Below are 3,289 nucleotides of genomic sequence, written 5' to 3'. Positions count from 1 at the left end.
TGGTATGTCGAGCTTTCGCTTTCATGGAGAAGCGTTTAGATATTGTAATTGCTCGTTGCTATCTTCATCATCGCTGTCAAAATCCCCCACTAAGGCCTTTTCCAATGCATCAGACATTAGCATGTGATCGAGTTCCGAAGTAACCGCAGAATCAATCACATCCACTTTTAAGCACTCCTCATCTTCTGTAGGGAATTTCATTGCCTTGAATACGTTGAAGGTCACATCCTGATCTTGGACCCGCATAGTAAGTTCCCCCTTTTTGCACATCTATCAAGGTACGACGAGTAGCCAAGAAAGGCCTCCCCAAGATTATGGGAATCTTCTTATCTTCCTCAAAATCCAGAATAACAAAATCTGCAGGAAAGAAGAGCTTATCCACCTTGACGAGCACATCCTCAACTATGCCCCTTGGGTAAGTAATGGAACGGTCCGCCAATTGTAGCGACATGTATGTGGGTTTTGGATCAGGCAGATCCAGCTTTTTAAAGATCGACAACGGCATCAGATTAATGCTTGCTCCCAAATCACAAAGGCACTTGTCAAAAGTTAGATTGCCAATGGTGCAAGGAATGGTGAAGCTTCCTGGATCTTTCAGTTTTGGTGGTAACTTTTGTTGCAGAACCGCGCTGCATTCTTCCGTGAGAGCAACGGTTTCAAGGTCATCCAGTTTCACCTTCCTTGAAAGAATAGTCTTCATAAACTTCGCATAACTAGGCATTTGTTCCAGAGCTTCAGCGAAAGGTATATTGATATGAAGTTTCTTGAACACCTCCAGAAACTTCCCGAACTGTCTATCCAGCTTTTGTTGCTGCAATCTCTTAGGAAAAGTTGGTGGAGGATAGAGCTGTTTCTCCCCAGTATTAGCCTCATGTAGAGTGTGTTCAACAGTAGTCTTCCTTGGTTCCGTCGCTTTCTCCTTTTGCTTAGATTCTTCATCTCTAACTTCAGCTTCGACTTCTTTTGCCTTTTCAGCATCAGCTACTTTTCCAGACCTTAAGGTAATAGCCTTGACTTGCTCTTTAGCTTCCTTCCTGCCTGGTACTTCCGTGTCACTGGGAAGAGTGCCAGGTTGACGATTGAGCACTGCATTGGCTAATTGACCGATTTGATTTTCCAAGGTCTTGATAGAAACCGCCTGACTCTTAGCTTAAGTTCCTCAAAATCAGCACTAGTAGGTGCAGCTGCACTTCCCTGTTGAGGATATGATTGCCTTGTAGCATACTGCTGTGGTTGCTGGAATCCAGGTGGGTTAAACTGTTTACTTACTCCTTGCTGATATGTTGGCTGAATAGCATTTTGATTATTCCCCCAGCTGAAATTTGGATGATTTCTGTTGTTAGGATGATAGGTCGCTGGTACAGGCTGCTGTTGTCGCTGATAATTATTCACATACTGAACAGATTCGTTGACAAGAGAACACTGATCCGTAGCATGAGAACCTGCACAAAGCTCACAAACCATAGCTATTTGATTAACTCCATACGTAGCCAAAGAATCAACCTTCATTGATAGCGCTTGGAGCTGGGCTACAATAGCGGTGGCTGCATCAACTTCCAGAATACCTGCTACCTTGCCTGACGTCATCCTCTGAGTTGGGTTTTGATGCTCATTTGCAGCCATCGTCTCGATAAGATTGTACGCCTCAGTATAGCTTTTAGCCCATAAGGCGCCTCCAGCTGCTGCATCGAGCATGGGCCGAGATTGGGCCCCCAAACCATTATAAAAACCAGTGATTACCATCCAATCCGGCATTCCATGATGTGGACATTTTCTCAACATTTCCTTGTAGCGTTCCCAAGCCTCGCACATAGATTCTGTAGGTTGCTGCGCAAACTGTGTAAGAGCACTCCTCATAGCAGCAGTCTTTGCCATTGGATAAAACTTTACCAGAAACTTTTACGCAAGATCTTGCCATGTAGTGATTGACCCAGCTGGTTCAGAATGTAACCAGTCTTTAGCCTTATCCCTCAGTGAGAATGGGAATAGCCTCAATTTGATAGCCTCATCAGTCACGCCATTATACTTAAAAGTGCTGCAGATCTCGACAAAATTCCTTATGTGCATGTTGGGGTCTTCAGTTGCCGCTCCTCCAAAAGAAACAGAATTCTGCACCATCTGAATAGTGCCCGGCTTGATTTCAAAGGTGTTAGCTTGAATAGCCGGATGAAGGATGCTTGACTGAATGTCATCAATTTTAGGCCGAGAAAAATCCATAAGAGCTGGATCAGCTTGAACAATACGATCTCCTATGTTTACTGGTTCTTTCTGCTCAGTTCCTGAATCCGAATCCTCAAAATCTAACTTCTCCGGTGTATCAAGAACTTCGTCTTTCTCCTCAGCTGTATCTAAGGTCCTCTTGCGAGCACGAGAACGAGTTTGCATAAACGCTTGCTAAAGTATCTGAAACACAACCGAAAAGAGTAAGTAACTACTATGTCCTAATCACTGAGTCCTAATGACCAATGATGGTAAGTACATAAACTAAACAAATATGCCGAGTCCCCGGCAGCGGCGCCAAAAACTTGTTAGGGCGAAATCACGCACTAATATTCACGCAAGTATACGCGTTCGCAAGTAATATAGAATACTTTCTAGTTCGTTCCCTCAGAGACTCAGACTAATTTATTGTCTAATTTAACTCACTCACCACTGTATGACTACTTCTCAATGTTAAGATAATAACACTTAAAATTATTGATTAAATATTAACTATAATTAACTACTTAATTAACCACTTAACTAACACTTCAATTTATCAATAATAAAACACTCATGAGATCACAACTTCATTATTACTTCCTTCTATAGCCATTGTTATTACCTTTAGCATGTGACAGTGATGATATTAATCGAATAACACGAAACTGATAAAAGCCAACTTTCATTGTACTAATACCATTCTACCAAACATCCACAATTAAGATAGAAGTTGAATAGTCATCAATTATGTTGAGTTCCTATATGTCTACAGAAATTGACAACACAACGATTTAAGCACAAGTTATTCCTTTTTGATTATATAGGGCAAATAAAACTGTTAGAGTTACCCACTAATCATGCACAACGTACATGAACCTATGCTAGCATGGCAAGTTCTAAATCTCAAGATCCACCGTCGCTTCACAAGAGATTAACACCCTATCTTATATGTTCGCGACGCACATAAGACGAATACGCACAACCAATACTAGATATCATGCAATCATCACATACTAAAGTATTAAACAATTAACTAAAGAATTCCATAATAAATCCGTTGCAACCCCATGATCACGATTAGCCCATA

The 3,289-nt window shown here is 41.5% G+C and overlaps 1 non-coding gene across 1 annotated transcript; it reads left to right on the top strand.

The window, feature by feature from the left end:
• The first annotated feature begins 1,753 nt into the window (after nt 1-1,753).
• On the top strand, nt 1,754-1,860 carry LOC141722543 (small nucleolar RNA R71). Its single transcript, XR_012575559.1, has one exon. It is a non-coding gene; the product is annotated as a small nucleolar RNA R71 (small nucleolar RNA).
• Nucleotides 1,861-3,289: the final 1,429 nt, after the last annotated feature.

The sequence above is a fragment of the Apium graveolens genome, chromosome 4 (genome assembly GCF_009905375.1).
Source record: "Apium graveolens cultivar Ventura chromosome 4, ASM990537v1, whole genome shotgun sequence".
NCBI lineage: Eukaryota > Viridiplantae > Streptophyta > Magnoliopsida > Apiales > Apiaceae > Apium > Apium graveolens.
The sequence above is the reverse complement of the archived record's forward strand: the minus strand, read 5'-3'. Positions and strand labels throughout refer to the sequence as shown.